The sequence below is a fragment of the Callorhinchus milii genome, unplaced genomic scaffold, assembly GCF_018977255.1.
Source record: "Callorhinchus milii isolate IMCB2004 unplaced genomic scaffold, IMCB_Cmil_1.0 Scaffold7, whole genome shotgun sequence".
NCBI lineage: Eukaryota > Metazoa > Chordata > Chondrichthyes > Chimaeriformes > Callorhinchidae > Callorhinchus > Callorhinchus milii.
In genome coordinates, this window is record NW_024704748.1 from 11,990,394 (window position 1) to 12,012,182 (window position 21,789).

A 21,789-nucleotide genomic window follows, 5' to 3' on the forward strand; every position below is an offset into this window, starting at 1 on the left:
GCCAATTGAGTCGTGGATTGAAAATGACCAATTTATTATTTATTATATATATTTTTTATTAGTATTGGAGCTTCACACAAAACCTAAAACAAATTATTTCACCCCTCTTTTCCATAAGACTGTGACGATCGCTGGGCCATTGTTGCACCAGAGCCAGTCACCCTCTGCTCTCTTTGGTCAAATGGCCATTTCTATCTGCGAGTGCCAGAAACCCTACAAGGACAAACAAAAGCGAAGATAAACTCTGAACTTCACCAGCTGAATCCTTGTGAACTGTGTTAGGAAAAGGACCTTAGCAGATGTACAAAAAACGTTTAGCTGTTTCAGCAGGGTTGATGATAGCCATTTGAGTCTCAAATAGTTTCTGTAGTATGTCCTTATTTCGAAGGCTTAATTCTTTTGAAACATACATGCATCCACCAGGTTATTTGTGCACAGCAGGGAAATAGTCAAAATGTGCCACAAGGTGATTCTAAACTGCAAGACTGCATATGTGCAGTGTAACTTTTATCATCCTTTTGTCATCCAACACTCTGACATTTAAATTATTTGTAAGGTATGAAATGAAAGGGGAATAATTTTTGGAGGGAAGATTTTACAAGGTCAGGTTTGTGATGGATGGATGTATAGGGATGATATAGCTTTAAATTATTGACTGTAACACTCACAAGTTTCATATCAGCATGGCCACATGTGGTGCTCACCAGTGTTTTGCTTGAGCTGGTCGTTTCTATGAGGAGAAGGCTGCCACACCAGGGCAAACTAAATAGGACTGAAACCTTGAAACTCATAAATCAGCCTCAGGTCTCTGGATAATTCTGAGAGTTAAAGGAGGATGAGTTTCAATTAGACAGGCTTACCCAACCAAATCAGTTTTCATAATATATTATTTAAATCCATAAAGAAACTGTCAAAGGAAAGCACAGCAGCAAGTGAAATTTACATACACACAAGAGAAAAGGTTGAGTTCTTGAGAAGCGTGCATTACAATACCACTGGCACACAGTTAACAAATTCAAGAGGAAAGCCAGAAAAGTGATCTCTCACTGTGTTCGAAGTTTATTTGCAACAGATTGTGTGATGCTTGGAAAAATCAGCAGTCAGTTGTATAAGATGCAAAAACCTTCAATCCTCTCTATCAGTATATGTTCACTGTATCACTCCAAAGAGATGACCTGATTTCTCCTTTAAAATGTACATCATTGGATCACTGAAATGCATAGACTATTATTTGCAATTCATTTTCACCTCCTGTTTTGCTTATATTAATCACATGCACATTCCAAATATGACTTCTAAAATGGTTAACGAAACAGCAGAGCAATATGTTCCACACTAAATGTGGAGGAAAGGGTGACATAGATTATACAAGAATGCGATTATTGAACACAATGAGAGATTTATGAGACTTATCAGGTGCATGATAGACCAATATAATGTATAAGAGCATTATATTGCTGAGATGTACAGCTAAATAAAACAAGTGTCTCTTCACTTCAAGTCGCATGATGTAACATCATTTTACTCAAATAATGTGAGTCAGTTGCAGGAGCCTGCTCTCCCCTATAGTGCCCACTGCTACCCAAAACCAGAAACAGAGTGGTGTAAAAGAATCTGAGTATGTTACATAGAAAAGCAAGAGCTCAAGTGTGTAACAAGAACGCAACACATCTTAGCATTAATTGATGCTGATAAGCCACTCAGCTTTCTACTTGAAGCTTGAGATATTGAAATGCTTGATGTGTGACTGTTTTGAAACACACTCCAGCTTATGTGTTGTCCTCCCTCTCTCTCCATTGCCAATAATGCTATCCTTCAGCATACTTCATTGTTATTAATTGATGTTGACCTGTGGATTATACTTATTCCTACAGAAGCTTGACCATCCTTATAAAATCACTTTAGGATGGATTGAATTGACTGAGAAATAATCTTGAGGATGCTTCAACGTCTTAATGGCCAATAATAAGACAAGATGTGCCTTGAATGCCACTGTTCCTTAGATGTAACATTGGCAACATACAAACTTTTTCACCAATAAAGAAAAGGAACAAGTCCTTTCACACCGTTTCCGCATCATGATTAGGCCTTTCCTCTGCACCCCCCAACCCCTTCACCCTACCCGCACCCCACCCTTCCCTCGCCATGTGTCTCTTTTTTGTGTGAGTTAAAATGGGTTAGCAAAACTATGGATATAATTAAAACATTTCCATGTTCTATTCTTTGTACCTACTCACTTGTGAATTCAGAAAAATATTGATCTGAGGTTACAGCATAACATTTATTTTACTCACATACTGCATTTACTTTGGGTCAGCCTGGCTCAGTTGATAGTACACTCACCTCCTGAGCAGAAAAACTGTGGGTTCGCATTGCACATAGAGATTTTGAAATCACAGTCTAGGCTGATGCTACATGGCAATGCTGGGGGAGCATTGCATTGTCAGAGGTTCCATCCTTCTGATAGACATTAACCCAAGGTCCAGTCAACCTGGACATTTAATGGACATTAAAGATAATGGACATTAAAGATCACAGTTTCCTGCCAACAAACCCTTGTTAATGCCAGGGCTAGTTGTAGGACATTGTTGCATGCAATTGGCTATGCCGTATGCCTACAAATACAGTCACTACACTTTATAGTAATTCCTGTGAAAGGCTTTGAGACACTTGATGACTTGATAAAGCCCTAAATCAAAGGTTATTATTTCCATATTGTTTTTCTTTTTTACAGAAAACCAAAAGATAAGCAAAACTGAAACTGTTTCATTTTTGCTTATCTTTTGGTTTTCTGTCGATTTGCTTTTTTTGTTCCAAAAAATTATTCTTTCTCTTTCGTTCTCATGAATGTTCAGATTCCTTTTTTTGCCTCAATATTCCACAACTTTTTGCTTCAATCTCCAATTTAATTTAATTCTACACCCTGCCATCCTGCAGGTAATTGGGAATTTTGCTCCCTGCTTAGTCTTGGTACAGTGCCCAGAGCACATGTTGCTGAATTTCTGCTATTTCCATTTTATAATTTACCTGTTCCTGGGGCCACATTTTGGACTGTGTGCTGCTGTTTTCAAGATGACAGTGTAAAATGCTAAAATTCCGGTAGCCATATTTTTGTAAAGATCTTAAAATAATAATAATCCATACAATTGATATATGGCCTTTCATGTTGGAAGGATATCTCAAAGCGTTACACAGAATATACTGTCAAGTGTATTGACTGTATATTTTGTAGGTGAATGCAGCAATCCATTTGCACACAGCAACATCTCATCGCCACAAAGTGAAATACAGAAACCTTTGTAGAGGTTGGAGTATTGCAATTTCCAGTGCACAATAAGCATTTCTAAATTATTGATTGAAATGTTTAGGTATCCAAGGCACAGAGGAAACAAGCCTTTTCTTCATTGTCTGTAACGTACGCTTTGTATAGGCCTGGTCAACAGGTGTTACACTTTATTACAGTGGTATGTTGGCTTCAGTCCCACTGGGTAGATGGATGACTTGTGAGGTTTACATCTGCCTGAAGACCACATGTCTTACAGCACCCTGACAGAACTTACTGCTGACTATACCACTACTCCATGCAATTCAAATTATTTTACGGCCAGGGCAAAATCATTTCTGGTTTCTTGGCAGATTTAATATGAAAATTGTTTAGTAAGCAAGATTTTTCTTCCCCACAAGTCTGAACAAACACACTCTTCTTTCTAACAGAGTTACTTATTTACTCTCACATTTCATACAAGGTGATGGGAAACCATATCACAACAGGAAATTGTATCATTTATATTACAAGAAGCAACTAATTGTGAAATTATTCTTCATGTGTCAAAACAGTGGGTGCTGCAACACATTAAATTTTCAGGGCAGGCTTACAACTTGGCGACATTGCTGGGTGCATTATAAAGCAGAAAAATCTCAATTTGAACAAAATGTGCATCTGGAAAGTAAAGTCTTTTGGGCTGAAATTCTGGCCGGTGTTCAGCGTGGTGCCTTTGGCAATGCACACTTGTAATGGGAAAATCCCATTCAGGGCCATAATTGTAAAATATGACAGAAGTAAAATATTCGGGGCAAATGCACAATACACAAATTACTCCAATGTTTTTAGGTTGTTCAGTAAATTCATTGTATTAACATTTGTGTTGCAGATTTATTAATTTCAATGCTGTAATGAGATCAGTGGACTGAAGGGTTTTCTTCATCCAAACCTTTCTTGGGATCTCATGAAAGTGGTATTTCAACTGAAGGTTTCTCAATTTTTTTTTGCACAGAATCTGTACAACTCTCTCTCCCTCGCACTCTTTGTCCCTATTTAACTGTTTCCCCCGTCTTTATTTTGTCCGTTCATCTTTGTACTGCATTGTAATGCATGTGTTAAGAATTAGAAATCCAAGCTGCTGAAGTGCATTTCATGAAAGTTACATTTCTGACATTTTTCTGACCAGTGGATTATATAAGATTTCTCTTTGAAGAAGTGAAGTTTGGCAAACTGTTTAGAGGGAAGATCAGAAGATACATGTGCGTTTGTGGTGACGATGCACACCAGTGACATGAGGAAAGAGAGAAAGCAAAGAGAATATTTCACCAATTATTTTATTATGGAGGTGTTATTCCTTTGATTATTTCCAATCCTTTTCCTTAACTATATTCTATGCAACAAAATTAAGTATGCAGTAGCCAAAGGGCTCCATTTGACACCAATGTTCCTCTGAATCAGAGCACTTCCCACAAGAGCTTAGGTTGGTTCAGGATTCGAGAGCATTGAGGTTCCTTGACTGTTATAGGAACAAGGTAATTTGACATGACCGTGAACCTTTTTATTGTAAATTTCCCCGGCCCCCACCCACCTCCACCATCAAACAGACTCCCTGACATTACACTGTGTAAAGCTGAGTTAGGTACCGGTGTAATTTCACCTGTGAATGACACTTTAAAAGCCCTGCTGACATTCCTGCTGCTTTTAACCAGCCACCTTGGCGCATCTTTCTGCTTTTGATTGGCAACAAGCTATTAAAAGCACATTGCTCATAGTTACCGAGTGTTATACATTACTTTCTGGCTAACAAGATGCACCTCACCCCATGCTGTAGTTTCTGGCAAACATGGATTACGTCGAGGGAAATATACAGTACCACCTGGCACTAGAGTCTGTTCAAAAAAGCACATTTGTTGCATCTCTGCTAGCTTTATGAAAGTACCGCATATTATCGCAGGAATTATGAAAAACGAGAACATTACATAACAACATGCTTGTTTAATCGGAGCAATATTATGTGGACTTGTTCTGAATTCCCACAAATACGAACAAGCCCATGCTAGAGTTAGGTTAGTTTTGGAGAGATAACAGGTTAACTCTGTGCCTTAGAAGCATCACCCACTCTTCAACCAGCTTTTTTCCACTGCTTCTGAATGGAGTCAGACAGCTTCAGCTGCCACAGACTTCATGATTTATAATTACCTGAGTTGTTTTGGGCTTAGCTGGGACTTTGCTTCAAGCAGTCAGTAAAAGAGGCAGCCGTTGGAGCAGAGGATCCAGAGCTGTACTGAGCTCGAACTGATCGGAGGAATAAGATCGAGGCAGCAGCACAACTGAAAGAGAAGAGAATTAAACCTCGGTTTCCAAATGATGCCAGGCATGAAACTCACCAATACCAAACTCAGTGATTCCCCAAGAAACGTTGATGCTACAATTTTGCGATATTAAAAAGCGGATGTGGTGCGGATTGCTGAATCAAATTGTGGTTCTGTGAAGAGTTCTGAGACGCCGTCCGGCGTGGAGGGCGCTATATAAATCCAAGTTGTTGTTGTTGTTATTGGTCCTTGCCATAACTCATCTCGTCATTGAGCTCTGGTATACTGCTTGGCCCATAACCACTCACTACTAAAACAAAAACCATTGTAAAAAACAGTGAACAAAAAGGGTTGAAAATTAATTGCATCCTTTTTCATCTGTTCATAGTGATAGCTCTTTAGGATATACTGTTGATTATACTGTCCTATGAGTCTACTCCAAGACTAAGGTTTATATAACAATAACTTGCATTTATAAAGCCTCACACAGGGCAGTGTCCCAGAGCGCTTGACAGTGGCGGAGCACAACATCACAGATATTGAACCATATTGTCAGTGGAAATTAAACATTCAACATGACAAATATGGATACAAATACTCTAAAGATTTCTGATGTATTTACCTTACAGAATTTGTAAAATTCACAACTTGTGCTTGTCCTCTGCATTGTCCGAAAGATGATTTTCTTACCAAATTCAAATGTCTCCTCCTCTCCGTTTTATAAGGTAAAAAAAAATGGGTTTGTCTCCAATGTGATGAAAAATAATAACATAATCAAAGCAATTCATGTCAACAGGAGTCAAATAAGCACCCAATGTTTAAAAAGTGTTTCGTCAGAGGTAATGTTTATGAGCCAATTTTAATGTTGTAAATGGGAATAAATAAGATTATTTTCACTGTTGAAGATTTTTGCTTGTCTGTCAAAATTCACATATTCAGCAATGTTTTGCAGATGTGCTGACTGCTGCTAACAGGTAAACGCAGCAGATTACTATTTCTGCACAATAATGAAACATTGCTGATTCAATAGTTCCACTTCACGGAGAACTGAATTACAGAAACTTCAAACTCAACAACAATAATCGCTTGCTCCTATTTAAAAAGTACCTTTTGTGTAAAATAGATGTATCAAAGTGCTTTACAAAGATCACTGAGCAATTTTCTTTTTGGTCAACAAGGTGTCTGACATATGTGGAAACCCATTTCCATGCTTAAGAGTAGTCAAACAAAGCTGAGAGTTCCATGCATCCCACCTACACATGGAAAGCCCAGAGATAGATTGTTGGAATGGATTGCGCACTCTCTCCGTGGAGGGACGCATTCTGCTTACCTAATTCCAGAAAGTGCAAGTCGGCAAGAGCCAAGGCTTGGGGACCCCTAGGTGTGCATTGGGTTACAGTTGTAGTCTAACCAGCTAAATCTGCTTTGCTTGCCATTGATATCACTGTCTGGCAAGCTTTCCTGCTGCTTGTCCAGCTAGGACCATCCTACCCAATAGGGCTTTAGCTTGCAGGATTAACAGGAGCTGAGTGTGATGGTTCTCTGCCCCCCAATGACTGATCTGCCCTTCAAAGTCCTGCCGATGTGTTGTCATCAACAGTGCCCAAGAGTATTGAGGACCAGCCTGGCTCAGGAACCGGACTACCGAGAACGCCATAGAGGGTTGTCTTAAATCCGACATTCCATTGCCAAGCATATCACTTGGAGCCAGTTAAAGTTCCTACCACATGGCTCTTATTTCTTCATATCCACACTGGAAGTTGACAGATGCTGACATCCCTCACTTTCCTTGAGAGGATGTCCCATCCCACAATGGTATTGACTAGATGGACACTGGAATCCTGAGTTTATCATGACTTAAAGGAAACTCTTCAATCTGGCACCTGTCAGATATCTTGTTCTCCTTGCTCGCATAAAGGTCGCACTAGTATTAGGAGTTAAGAGTCTGCCTCAGGCTTTGTTCTTTCAGATAAACATGAAACTCGGCTGCAACATCCAGTGAACCACATCACATTGTGCAGTGTATGTGACAGATGCTCTTGATGGGTCTGATTGCCTGATTTCTAGGTCAGTGCAGCAATGCAAATGTGTGTCTTTTGTCCCACCTGCCCAATAACAAAGACATCTTTTCAAAAATAATGTTTCTCTTGGAAGATCTCTTGACAGATCCTCATCAAAGTTAATTCCATCCTCCCTAAGATCACCTCTACTTCTCATGTTTTTCAAATGGCAACGGCTTTTAAAATTATGATCTGTAGCCTAGTCTGAACTGTGTATGTGTTTACATTAAATTGATTAGCTTTTAGTTTTTGATTTTATGTTTCAAAAGTTGTACAAGGTTAAGTCAGAACTGTTCAGGTAACAAACTGTTTAGGTAATAAACAATAAATAAGCTTTTCTTTTTCTTTAATTTTCTGGAGCTGATAATGGAGTAGCTTGAAACAAGGGACTCACCCAGGACTCCCTATAAACCCAAGGAAGATGTCAAGACATAAGAGGTCAATTAACATTACGTATGTTACAATACTTTGGTCAGTTGCAGCTGAAGTTCATCTCCTCTCATTTACCTCAGCTGGTGGGAGTCAGTTTTACTGTGACGTGTGCTGCCTGAAAAGTCGGAGCTGCCTCTTAGCATTCTGGCTGCAAAAGGTTGGACTTGCGATTGTTGATAACTCCTTCCCAGACCCAGCAAAAAGGAAGGTTAAATTGCAGGGTGGATTTCAGGCCCTGTGAAAGCTCTCCCCATCATGCAAAGTACAGGGAGGTGAGATACCATCTTATCTTTCATTACTGTGTGTTTCTGGATGGCTGGATGTTGCCTCCAGTCATTTTTTATATTGAAGCGACGTAACTCTGAGCTGTAGGAGATGGATTGTTACAACCTGATTTAGGAACTGATGTGATTATCCTGTAAGTGTTTTGTTTTCAATTATGAGTAGCGTTTTGGAAGTTCTTCATGACCCGTTGAGTTGAGTTACTGTGATGCAAGGATTGCAATATCTGGGACAGACGATGCCTTCCTTTGAATGATTCACTCCAGATGCAGTCATTCCCCCACCAAACCCCCAGAAAAGACCAGGAACCCTGTCACCACAATGTAGTTTGTCACATAATAATAAAATAATTATAATCCCTGCGTTTGGCATAACACCTTGCACATCAGGAGGATGTCTCCAAGTGCTTCACAGGATATACTGTCAAGTGCAGTGACTGCATTTTTAGGTGAAATGAATGTAGCAGCCAATCTGCAGATAGCAATGTCCTGCAAACAACCATGAGGCGAATGAGACCGCTTAATATGGGGAACTGGTAGCTAGAACACTGGGATCTTTATCGTCCCCCTGAACAGACAAGATCTAGCCACCCGCAAACTTGCCCGCACTAAACTCCGTACCCCCACCACACTAGTTCAAGCCAGACTCCACTGGCTCCCTGTCACTGAACAGATTGACTTCAAGATCCTCACACTCATTTTCAAATCCCTTCATGCCCTGGCACCTCCCCACCTCTCCGACCTGCTTACTCCCCAACCCACTACGCACTCCCTCCATTCGACTTGCTCTGGCCTCCTGCGTGTCCCTCGTGCTCTCCGTTCCACCATCAGTGGCTGCGCTTTTAGCCACTGTGTCCTGAAACTCTGGAACACTCTTCCTCTATCCCTCCACCTTGCTCCTTCTTCAGATCATGTCTGAAGGCCTTCCTCTTCGATCATACCTAAGGTCACCTCCCCCCTCCTACCGGCTCGGTGTCATGAGCTCTGGGACTCTAAGCTGCGTGAGGGTTGCTATATAAATGCAAGTCATTGTTGTTGTCAAGAATCAGCCCCCTGAATATTCACACCAGTCGAGATAAATCCGTGTTCCCTCCATAGGCTGCAGATCATCCAGAACTCTGCAGTCCGCATCCTCTCCCGCACTAGGCTCCACGACCCTATCACCCCCATCCTTGCCCAACTCCACTGGCTTCCCATGACACAGAGGAAACAGTTCAAGATCCTAGTCCTCACCTTCAAAGCCCTCCATGGTCTTGCTCCCCCTATATCTGCGACCTCCTAACCCCCTACCATCCTGCTCGCTCCCTCTGCTCAGCGAGCTCTGGCCCTCCTCACCTGCCCCATTATTGGCAGGCGGGCCTTCTGCCACTCTGCCCCCACTCTCTGGAACTCCATCCCACAGTCCCTCCGCTTCGCCCCCTTCCTTGCCACCTTCAAGACCCATCTCAAGACCCTCCTCTTCGACTTTCCAGGCTTGAACCCACAACCTTGTGACTGAGAGTTGAGAGTGCCACCAACTGAGCCAGGCTAACACCTTAATAATGCCAGGATTCGTATCAATGAGGCTGTGTTCCATGTGGCTGTGATTTACATTCAAGCGGCAATGAGATGTCAGATTACAAATCTTGCGGTGTGATCCCTGAGCTGTCTCCTCGATTGTGAGGTTAATAATCCATGCTTCTTTTCAACAGCACTTTTATTCATGGACTTTTTCTTCATAATTCTAAGCATGCCATTCAAACTCATCAGCTCCAGCACCTGTGTTGTGCAAGAAACTGGATTTGAGCCTGTCTTCTGACATTAGCTTCATGACCCAGAGGTTGAACGCACTGTACTTTATTTGTGGATCTAAATGAGTTGTCTTGTTCTTTTATGACTCGTTGGGCTAATATATTGTTGTTCTTATTTGACGAAACACGCTGTTCATGCAGCTTTGGGTGTGGAAGCTATTTTCTACTTTACTGTCTATTTGCTATATGTCATCCTCAATATCAAAGGTCAAGTGACTCATTAACCGTTGTTAAGGTGATAACTAGCAGAATTCAGTATCGGCTGATTTAAAGGGATGCTGTCCTTATGGAACAGTGCATTTCCTTTTGGTTGACGGTGGAAAAGAGCCAGAGGTGCTGTTGTTCTTGACCTGACAACACCACACACACGCGCACACTCACACACACACACACAAACGTCAGGCAATTGTAGATTAATGCAGTTCATATCACAGCATCATGCTTGCAAACAAATTTGAAAAAGTGTGCAAACGTTGGTTCATAATGTTAATCATTACATTTATGCAGTGCTGGTAACATCAAAACATCTCACAGTGCTTCACAGGTAATTGCTGTCAAATGTGCAGTGACTGTGTATTTATCAGCAAATGAGGCAGCAAATTTGTAGAATGAAGACGGTTCACAATGAGAATTGTTACGTTTAATTTACCACAATGTGGACAGTGACAGGTTTAAACCAAATGTGCATCACTGCCCAACCATGGACTTTTTTTCTGTACTTGACAGCAGTTTTATGGATTTCAGTGTGACATACTGTACTTCCCGTTACCTTATTAAGAAATGCTTGCATTTTAGAGCTTCTTGCCTATGTATTTCCATGAACTTTAACTGTTCTGATTCAGCTTGGTTGCAGATCAGCATAGATTTCAGTAATAACAGCTTCAGCAATCATGATAAAGCTATATTAAGCAGAACCTGTGATGATTTGTTTGTAGAAAAAGTGCAAAAAGCAATAAACAGGGCTGACTAAGGATTCCTTACTGGGGATTAGATTCACTGTGAATACACATTTACTGAAAGTAACAAACCCTGCTCAATTATCAAAAGCACATCTTGGTGCTCAAATTTATCTGTTCTAATCTCATTTATGCCTGACTTCACAAAATCTATTGGTGTTTTATTCACTCGTAGTCTTCCCTTTTCAGTAAGGTAATATCAAAAAAAAATCAGTCTAGCTTTTCTTTCAAATGATGACCTGTCAAAGACAAAGAGCCCCTGTTTTTTGTCTGTGTTGTCGGTGGAAGCGAAGACAGGAAAGATTTACTTGGGCGCTACATAAGTGTGAACTTTAACTGTTCCAATTCAGATTAGTTGCACATCAGCACAGATTATGGTTACAACCTCAGCAATCATGGCCAGACCAGCCTTATCAAAGTCTTGTTCGCACTGATGGTATAACCATTGTAACAGAAAGTCTTGGGTAGTAGAGAGGTTTACTGTTGTAATCTGGTTATCCTGCTTTTCTCAGTGAAGACTTTCACAGAGTAGTGCATGCAGCTAAACGTGTGTGTGTGTATGTGTGCGCACGTGTATCTGTGCACATCTCCATGTGTTCTCCATGTGAACATTAGGAAAAGTGTAGGAATTTCAGGAACCTTTTCAGCATTGTCACTCTCTCCAACAAGTGCGAGGAGCAAGAACTCCTATTTGTTTTCATAGCGGCAGAAGAAATAATGAAAACAAACTAGTTTTCAAAGAAAGTTAATTTGCTGACAAACCGCTGTCACCCACGAAGCCGCAGCACAAGTTCATTGAATTTTTGGGAGACTTCACAAGCTCTTAAGCACTGTCCCTGGATTGTCGCTTCCCTTTTATTAAAAGGAATGGAGTTTGCCTCCCATGCACAGCCATGGCCTATCAGTGTTGCGAAATCACAGAACAACATCAGACATTACTCAAGAAGTACTGTAGTTTGGTAGCAGTGGCCGTAGTGAGGACAGGACATTCAGACAAGTGGAAAAGGAACGCAAAGTCTGATCAACCCACAAAAGGAACAGGAAGTACGAAGGCCACTCTGAAACGATCTGCAGTAAAAATCCTTGCATTTTTATTATAGTGCCCCATCATGTTGCCAAGATATGATAAAGTGCTTCCCAGAATTTACTGTACAGTATAATCACTGGGTATTTTGTAGGCAAACATGACAGCCAATTCTTACTTGGGTTACATTGCCCGTTGCCTGCCATCCACCTCCATATATTTGAAGTGTTGGTACCTCACCACTATCCCCCACTCCCCCCGCTTTAATTTTTTGGACTTGGTTCAGCACATCCAGCGACACTTGTTTAACCTTTACAGAATATTCACCTGTTATTTCCCTTCTACTAACACACCTAATGATTGCAGAGGTATTCCACTTTTTTTTTAATCACTTTGTGAATTTGGCAGTAGTATTCCTCACCAGATTTGCTGATTTCATAAACCAGAAGTTGTGATTAATGCCAAAATAATCCATTTGTAAATATCACAAACTATACCCCAATGTTACCTTGGAACAAAGGTCAGGCAGCAATAAAAAAAAACTAATTAAAATAGGCAACATTTAAGTTTCCTTTCAATTTCCCCTCCCTGGGCGGAAACTTAAACCATCGCATTTTGGGGGTGGGGGGGAACAGAATTTTAACTTCACTTTGCTTGCTCCAATCCTGACTGATACCAATAAGGATTAATGTTTTCTATTCAGAAAACCAGCATCTGCATATTTAACTGTTTGAAGAGTGAAAGGTTGCTGGAAGTGCCTGAGATCAAATGAGCATTCAAAAGATTCATTTGTAGCATCTGCTTTCAGAAAGGCAACTATTAACACATGCCAGGTGCTTCTTAAATGTTGTCTTTTCCCCTCACTCTCCTCTCCACTGGTCTGTTGAAGAGAGTTGCTGAGGATTCTGTATCATCATTTTACCCCAACTTGCTCCATTCCACTGACAGAAAGGTAGGCTGCAAAAAAATGTTTTTCCATTTGCTGTGTGGCTCTTTTCAATTTCTTTCTTTGTTCTTAGCTGTTTTGGCCGTTTTTTAAATCTGCAGTCTGACCATAGCCCGGTTCAGTTACCAATTTACAGGCCTCGCTGAGGTCAGGAGCCCTGTCATGCAGAGATCCAAATGGATCCTCTAGTCCATTGGTAGCACCAACCCACAAACTCAGTTTGGCATTGTTTGAGTGACAGTGAGAGGTCTCCTAACTGTCTGCATTCAGCCCACTCTCAAGCTGCCTGCAAAGCTGCCTGAGGCCAACCAGCATGAGGTGCCCCAGATATGGGTCTCCCCTCGACACCCCTTCCAACCTGTTGGGAGACACTGCATCCTTCATTCAGCCTCACACCTTTCTGAAGGAGAGTTAGTTTAAATGAATTGTTGCATTTGATACAGTGCCTTATCACATTGTTCAAACATCACAAGGCGCTTCACAGTACTTTACTGTAAAGTGTCGCGACTGTGTATTTTGTAGGTGAACACGATAACCAATTTGTGCACAGCAAAGTCCCACAAACAGCCCGCAACCATTCTTCAGATAAATTGTTCACTCGTTATCTGGAGGAATGTCGGCCAGAATCCCGAGAAAAACTCCCTTCTCCTTGCGCTCAGTGTAATGCGTAGTTGAGACTAGGACACTGAACTCACTCAAAAGCAACTCACTTAAAACAACTGGACATTCAGCTTCTTATTTCTGCTTTTACTTTGAAGGAGGATGTACAAGAATGCAGCATGTCTGTACCTGCACAGTGCAACTGCACAGAGCAAAATTAAAGCAAGGAGCAGCTGGAGTATTTTGTCTTTGCTGCTGAAGTCAGTACTAACCACAACATCTAGTCCTTTAGGGGAAAACATGCCTGTGTGGCAAAAAATAGCAACAGCAAATTCATCTCTGTCAGGTCTGATTAGGACCAAGTTTGATTACATCTTCTGCAGTTGCAAATTTCTGTTCATGATATTTAAGTGGCTGATTTTTTTTCTCTGAGTTTTATATGAACCTTTCTGACACGAAGAGATTGATGAATATTCACGTCATGTAATACTAACTCCCAGGTGCTCATATTTCTACTGTTAACACAGCACCTTAAGGGCACTGGATGATAATCACTTCTACGAGGGTACAAGTTAAAACCTGTGCACGTGGTATATTGTGAAATCACAATGAAAAGGATGCGTCACTACTGAAGTCCTTGTATTTATGGTGAACAAAGGAATTGGAGCTCATGTATATACAGTGGAAATTCACCTGTAGCACAACCATGTGCATTGCACTATATTGTGTGCATTTTGATGTCATCTCTTACTGCTGGTGTGGGCTGCGAGGGCATGAATTCCAGAACGTGGCTGAGGGAGTAAAAAGAACAGGTTTAGAAGAATTGCTTCTCCAAGAGGCTAGTCAGATTAAGGACCGATGCTATTTAGAGCAGAGTCGATAGGGGCATTTAAAAGCATATTAGACAACCCCATGTGGAGAAAGGGCTTTGGAGAGTGCAGGGAATTAGGGTTCGGATGGATGGCTATGTGAAGGAATATACACCATCGTGAAAAAAATGGGCCAAAGTAGCTTCCTACTGTGCGGTACATTTCTTTGGTTCTATAAAAACTATACAATAATCCTTGAATTTGATGTAACCTGGATGTCCCAATATCTCATGCTAGGAAAATGGAAAATGATCTAGTTTTCTACATCACTTTGCAGTATCACTGGTGCTGAACTTTCAGCTCATACTCTGCAAACCTCTGGAGTTCCCTCCCTCTACCCATCTCTTTTGGTCTTTAAATTCTGCCTTAACACCTACCTCTTCAGCCGTGCCTTTTATTGTGCACTTATTTTTCTCTCTGTACCTGCCAACCCGACAAACTCAAATACTCTTGTCGATACACTATGTCTAAGCTGACAGATAAATGGACATTTATCCACACAAGGGTCCTGGAGAGTGGCTGGTGTGGTATCCAGCGGATGTCACCCCATTCAGAGAATACTACACTTGTATATGGGAAAATACCTAGTTTGCAGAATGGCTTTATATTAACCCCTCTGGGGCTGATCGGGGAGCACAGCTGCTGTTGAAAATGTCTTTTGGATCAAATAATCGGTTATTAATGTTGTGAAGAAAATATGGCTCTTCTAACCACCAGGGATGAATGAAGTGAAGCTGTATCATTAATGGATTTGCTGTGGAGGGCAACGCAATGATTTTTATTTCCATGAGAGAATTATGTTCCATCCCATGAGTAAGAATAAAAATTATCTTTCACTGCCCTCTGTAGTGTAATGCATTACAACATTCAGGAGGGTCTTGTAATTAACTCATTTTAGTATTAATTTAAATTTTATTTATTTTTTAATGTTTTAATGAGGACAATTACAAGCTCAAAGAGCATTTCTGCGCTCCCCCACTGTTGTCTCGTGAGCTGCCACTCACCCTTTAGAGGATTGTCCGACCACCACTGTTGAACGTTTTCTGATCGGAGATTAAGTATTGGGTTGCCAGGGCTGACATTATCTCATTCACCAGAGAGTCCGGAGCAAGGTTTTTACCGCTCGCCACTTGGTATGAACATTAAAACTATGGGCCAGGACCATGTAAGCAAATAAAAGGGAAGGGAGTTTCTCCCAGTGTCCTGGTCAACAATCCCCCAGATAAAGTAAGTCACTCACTTCATGGATGCTTGTTATACGCTGCTATACACAAATTGGCAGCTCGATTGCCATGGATACACAGTCACTACACTCCAACAGTATATTCCTGTGAAGCACTTTGAGATGTCTTCAATAATGTGATAAGGTGCTAAATGAAATGCGAATATTATGTACATTGACTTCAGTGTACGAAAAACAGCTCTACTCTCTTCAGTTCAGAGAAGCGGGCTGCAAGTCCAGTTTTCTAAAGTGTATCCAAACAAAGGGAGATGGGTAGCTGAGAATGCTGATACTGTACAAATATCATTCTTATTTCCACCATTTCACCCCCACCCAAAAGTGACATATAGTAATAAAAAGGAAAAATATAGTGAGAGATGTATCCAACTCTGCTGAATCCAAAAAGCTTTTCAATATCCAGTTAATGAAATACAAATGTTCCATTCCAGCTCCTGAACCGTAACTCCAGTTACTTTGTAACTTCAACTGGCATCTACATGAAAGACCTCTAGTCCTTTGACTCTTATTTCACCTACCTGGGGTCAATTTCCTGAAAATTGACTGTGAATTGTTGGTAATTAGATTAGTAACAAAACTCCAAAAATTCTTACTCCTGTGCAATAATATTTAGAAATATTGCAGACCAGTAAGAAGAAACTCCTCATCAGAACATTCAGGCTGCTGAAATGTTTTGACTGAACATTTTCTTGGGACTTGATTAAAGGGGAACCATCTCCCAGAATATGTGCTCAATAATAGCTTTATTGAACACACATAATATCTATAATAGTACAAAGATTATGTATTTTGTCAAATGTACATCACTGTGTCACTGATTTGTGCCATTATTGGACTGAAAATAATACGTGGCTTTTGCTGGCTTTTCTCCCTTCCAAAACGAGCTTTTTTGATATAAAACATTTGATAAAATCATTGTTTGTCAATTATTTTTCATAAAGACCCTTAAAACCCCTTTTATCTAGCCATTCAAAGGGATTTCATCTGCAGGGCCTCCTTACACTGGTGTGGTAGCAGAAGTGACCTGTCCATTGTGTAATGCAGCATACAGTTCCTATCAATGTTCTCACCATAGTACAATATAAATCATAAATGTTGCGTTAAAACATAGGCCATGATTTAAATATACAAGGACAATGTTTTCCCACCAGTGACATCAAGTCCTGGATGAGAGCCAACTTCCTCCAGCTCAGGGTTGACAAGATAGAGGCATTCTTGCTTGGCTCCCGGCAGCGCCTCCTCACCTCAGACGCTGACACGATCACCAATCATGGCTGCACTCTGTACTCACCGAGCCAATCGAAAGCTCGGTGTCCTTTTTGACCCTCAGCTATCCTTCAAACCCTACATTCGTGCCACGACCCGTTCCGTCTTTCCGCACTTTCGCAACATTGCCCGCCTCCGCCACTGCCTCTCACCGCAGGCCGCCGAGACCTTGATCCACACTTTCATTACGTCCCACCTTGACTACACCAATTGCCTGCTCACTGGATTTCCCAACTCTTCCCTCCACAAGCTGCAAATGATTCAGAACTGCAGCTCATGCCCTCTCCCACACCAGGCTCCAGGAACCTATCACCCCTGGTCATGCCTGGCTTCACTGGCTCCTCATTCCTCAGAGAATCAAGTACAAAACCCTCATCTTACTCCACGATCTTGCTTCCCCCTACCTCACCGATCTCATAACACCATATAAGCCTGTCCTCTCCCTCCGCTCGGTAGACACCAGCCTGCTTCAGGTCCCCTGGACTTTCCACCCCACCGTTGGTGGTCAGCCATTCAACATCTCTGCCCCCACATTCTGAAACTCTATCCCACAATCCCACAACTTCACCCCCTCTCTTGCCTCCTTCAAGTCCCATCTGAAGACCTTCCTCTTCGACTGTGCCTCCGATTGTCGCTTTCCCATCAGCAAAGGGGCGCTCCTCGTGTTTGGACAAAAACAACCCCAAATGGCTTAATGCTTCACTTATTCCGCATTCCATGACAAATTCCACACCATGAAGTGATAATTTACTGTAACTCAATATTTTATCTGCAGTTAGTTTTTCTGCCCTTGGGGATTGAAACTATCCCTAACATTCATTAATAAAACCTGGTACTCGCACTGGAAGGCATTCACCTCAGCAGGAGTTACAGCGGGACCCACTGTGACTTATTTTTCTCTCTCCAGTCTTGACCGCAATGTTATCTTACTTTAGCAGGCTTGCTTCTTTAAATTGTGCCATGCAGCATCTTTGCTCCACGTCTGCGTCACCTTGCTCTGGCACCTGTGCAATTTATCAGTGAATGAACGCAAAGTATTTTAAAAGCTGCATCTATCTTAATCGCCCACGGCCTGAGCTCAATACAGCGACCGCGCTCCCCACACAAAGGGAGTATGAGAGTTGCCCTGGGTGGGGAAGGGCATCGACTGTTTGATCTATGTATTTTCAAGTACAGTAGAATGACAGTGCTTGAGTAATGTTGACAGCAAGTCGTTTTTCTTTAGAACAAGAATCTTACCACTGAATGCTGCAGGTGCAACCTCTCTATCTCCAGACTTTCTATCACACAACTTGAGAGTGGTGTGGAGGGGCAGGAACCTTTCAGATGTAAACGCAAAATAAATTTCTTTGGGCGGTGCCGTAACATTCACTCAAAATGAGAAATAAACTTCAGCAACGGTAATCGATAAATACCCCAGCCGACTGCTTTTCCTTTTGAGATAAAAAGAAAACAAATTGCTTTTAAACTCTTTTGAACTGGCTTAAATAAAAGAAGTGCCTCGTGCATCAAAACATTCAAGGCAAAGGAGAAAATATGGAATTTTCAGCACATCTGTGAGAGTGTGGTTTGAAATTCAGTGGTGCAAGCTACAGGATATATGACCATGGGGCCTTTCCAGCTCGAGATCTTATCTTTATTCAAAGACTCTTCTCACGCAGCCAAGTGAACAGGAAGTCTCTGTAGTTTTAAGCTAATACTGCAACCTGAGTGAGTTATTCTTACGTAACTGCTCACATGCTGACAAAATGCTAGCTTTTCTTTAGAAACTGGTACTTTGTGAATTGCATTGTGACTATTGCACGGAGTCTTGAAGGCACTATATTTCATACACTCCCAGCGACTGAGCCCCTCACAAATTATGAGAAGAATAAATTCAGTGACTCATCGAAATGGTGGAAATTTAGGGCTTTAACATAAAACTGTCATGAAAATATTGTTTTTTAAAAATATATATTTTGAATTGATTTTGCATCCTAGAAGAAGTACTCATTCCTTCTGATTAATGGTGTTTTAAGATCTTGCTCTCCCATTGACTGACTTTTTTTTAAAAAAACACACACTGGAGCAGGCGTTTGCACAGAGGTTAATATTTGAGTAATTGTAAGAGTTTTATTTCCCCTAAAATGTAGTTGAAGATGTTTCATCACAATGGTAGAAATCAATTTTAGAGAGTGCATATTGCTTACTTTTTTTTCCCTCCCCCATGATTTAATGCATAATAGTGCCATGAGGTGCAGCACTGATATTACTTGTTTGCAGTTGAGCTGTGTAGACCAGCAAGAGCACAGGTTCATTTTCTGTTTAGCTCAGATGCCGTTGCAGTATTACAGAGTCAGCCTAGACTCTGAGTTTGAAGTCCCGATGTGGCGCTTGAACCTTAGAACTTCTGCCTCGGAGGAGAGTGCTGCCAACAGAGCTAGGCTGACACCTGGGTATTATCTTCAAGAATATTATAACAATAATAATCCTTGTATTTGATATAGCACCTTATCTCATCATTGAGAAATCTCAAAGTGCTTCACAGGATATACAATAAAGTGTAGTAACTGTGTATTTTGTGGGTGAAACTTGGCAGCCAGTTGCACACAGCGGTGTGATATGGAATGAGCAACCAATTTTATTTGGGGGATTGTTGGCCAGGACATGGAGAGAAAGTCCATTCTCTTTTCAAATAGTACCATGGGATCTTGAACATCCACCTGAACAGGCAGATGGGACCTTAGTTTAACGTAGCATTGGAAGGATGGACTGAAAAGGAAGTGGGGGGAAATATGTGATTGCATGATTGATAAGTTTTGCATCACCAAAAAAATACATAAAAAGACAAATAATTGGTTCTGTAAAATTCTGTAGCATTTAATTGTGAGCATCGCACTCAGACTGCATCTCTTGTTCAATTTAAATTCCATCCTTCAGGAGAAAATAAGGATCTTTGATCCCTAGTGAAATGTGGGACTATGCTCTCGTCACTGTGGAACAGAGGAATATATGATCGCCACTGTGGCCAATTTCTGATCCCTGTGTGTGCTCCATTCTCACTCCTTTTGGCAGACATTATTGAACATAAGTCTCGTGATGCTTTTCAGCAATTAAAAGGATGATATCTTTTCAGTATACGTGCAACCTGCAACATTTACTGGTACCATCCTGAATTAATGCCTCTCTCCGCTTTGTTTCCTGAGGTCCATTATTCTTCCTGTCATGTGCTGTATTCCTGGAATTGTCATTGACACCAAACACCCACAGTAGGTCGGTTTGCTGGTTTACCCCTCACACTCTCTCTCTCTGCCTCCTCAAAGGATCAGTTGGTAAATCAACTGTCCAGAGCAAAGTATTCCTTACAGACCCAGCTCAGTCCCTAGGGTGTGCTGCATTAGATGCTCTCAGCTGAAGTGGGAGCAAAGAGCTGTAATTGGTCTCACTTTCCCTGGATTAGAATAGGGAAAATTAGCAAGTGTTCCCATTTCTGATCTCTGTCCCGTACTCGTTGCTGGAATGTGTGTGCGTGTGAATATTGGTCGAGGAGAGGATCATGCTCCAACATGATTTTTTCCCCCATGCCCCTCAACACGTCTTCTCGATTCCCACTTAACGAACAATTACTCAGACAAGATACCAGACGATAGACAGCACATTTGAGATCAGACGTCCCCATGAATCAGGGTCTTTTGCGGAATAGCTAAGAACAAATTAGACAAGCAGATAAACTTGCACATGTAAAACCAGGTATACATTACTAGGTTAAAGACTGACATATGATCTGGGTGAGATGTACAATCAGGTATATCTCACAGCCTGAGGTATAATCCATTTAGAAATGCAGAATGCGGGTCGTTTTCTTCACTGAAGGATTAATCTTGTATTCCCAACATTTCAAGCTCAAAATTAATGGCAATCACATAACACGTCTAAATCTTAGCAGTTCTTTTTAACCTAAATCCTTGGGTTATGTTGGAGATTGTTGGCTTGTCAGGGCGAATAATGGAACAGGATGGGGACTGATAGCCAGACTCAGAAACAGAATCGCATCCAGTTCTGAATAACAAAGTGCTTTTAAGCAACTCACATTAATGACGGTTCAGTCTCTCCATTGAGGAAAACAAAAAAGCCTACTCGGAATGAAGAAAAAAGTGTTCTGACAATATTTCATTGTGTCGCTACCGGTGTACATCATGCTCCCCAAAGTAAAACACATGGAGATGTGTTTTAACATTACTTAAAATTTTATTTATAACATCTTTGGTTTTAATACAGTACCTTAACACATTGAAATGTCTCAAAGAGTTTCACAGTATTTGCTGTAAAGTGTAGTGACTGTGTTTTGTGGACAGATTTTAAACGTTAGCTTGCCTGCTCGACTATGCCAATGCCCTGCTTGTTGGCCTTCCCAACTCTTCCTTCTATGAGCTACAGATCATCCAGAACTCTGCAGCTTGCATCCTCTCCCGCACCAGGCTCCGTGACCCCATCACACCCACCCTCGCCCGCCTCCACTGGCTTCCCATCCCTCAGAAGATCGAGTTCAAAATTTTCGTCCTCACCTTCAAGGCCCTCCATGGCTTTGCCCCCTCCTACCTCTCTGACCTGCTCACCCCTTCTCAACCTGTCCACTCCCTCTGCTCAGCAGGCTCCGGCCTGCTCCATGTCCTCTGCTCCACCATCGGCGGTCTGGCCTTCAGCCTCTCTGCTCCCACCCTATGGAACTCCATCCCACATTCCCTTTGCCTTGCTCCCTCCCTTGCCTGGTT